The sequence below is a fragment of the Capsicum annuum genome, unplaced genomic scaffold, assembly GCF_002878395.1.
Source record: "Capsicum annuum cultivar UCD-10X-F1 unplaced genomic scaffold, UCD10Xv1.1 ctg5355, whole genome shotgun sequence".
Classification (NCBI taxonomy): Eukaryota; Viridiplantae; Streptophyta; class Magnoliopsida; order Solanales; family Solanaceae; genus Capsicum; species Capsicum annuum.
This window is the reverse complement of record NW_025861658.1, coordinates 291,016-292,320: the sequence shown is the minus strand read 5'-3', so window position 1 is coordinate 292,320 and position 1,305 is coordinate 291,016.

The window sequence follows — 1,305 nt, the reverse complement described above, 5'->3', positions numbered from 1 at the left end:
AATAAGAATTACTCTCTCTTCTCTCTCTATTTATTCCTGTTCTTGTTTATATTCTTCTTGTTCTTTCTTTATAATTCAAAACACGTTATCAGCACGAGACTCTACCAAACAAGGTGAGAGTATAAATCTAAAGGTACTTGTAAGGTTAGTAATTCTTTATGTTATCTGTTTTTTGCTACTAATAATATAATTATTATTGGATTTGAGGAAAAAATAATTGGTTTGGAACCATTTATGTTTTAAATTTATTCCTCGAGAATAATATTATCAAAAGGGATGATAATATGTTGGGTTCAAGTCCTATTGATTTATGCCTAAGACATCTTTATATGGGTAAAACATTGAGTTTGAATCTTAATGAACCATATTAATGATATTATAATGGTTAAGGCAAAATAATGTATTTTTGATAAAAAGTCATGAAACTTGTCCATTGAATATGCTTCATTCCAAGAAGTGAATGTGGTAACAATATATGAAGTCTGAAAGATGACAATTTGCTCCATTCATGAAGTGAATGTGGTAGCAATATAGAGAAATTCTCTCTATCATATATATTTATGCCTCTATTTGCTTTTGAAGTAGCATTATCATGAAAGGGGTTATAAGCTATCAAAATTTGATAGACTTAGGGTACGATTATATTCCATTCCTGGGAATGAGGATTTGAATTGTTTCAATACAAATATGCACTTGATTATGATGGTATCACAACTCACCTCTGAAAGATGTAGAATAACTAAGAAGAGTTATTTTGAAATCTACTTCTAGAGTAGTAGATCTGAAATTTATTCATGTAATAGTAAATCAGAAATTTACTAAAGTAAAAGGTACATGTCATAGTAAACTTGAAGTTTGCTAGAATAAAAGTTCATAAATTGACATGAACGATTGTTACATCCCAAAGATGTACATACTGAGTATTGAATATATATTGAAGAAATTAGAAAATTCTTCATGACTTTTAATATTGTTTGTTCTCATGATAAGTTGGTTGGACCAACTAATATTGGGATTGGATCCCTTAAAATCTAAAATGTATAAAAGGTGAATAAGGTCCCGTTCACCTATCATGTGTTATGTTGAAAAGGATCCATCAATAAGATAATCCCATGTTCATTTGTTGTCAACCTGGATTTTGACATTCATAAAGTTTCTTGCTCAATAAAATTTCGTTAAGAGCATTAATTTTAGATTGTGTAATCAAGATAATTCATCTTGATGATGATGTTTTAGCATTGAATGTCTTCCATAAATAGCTTAACCATTACTAATAAGAACAAAATTCCATGTATTGATATGAAA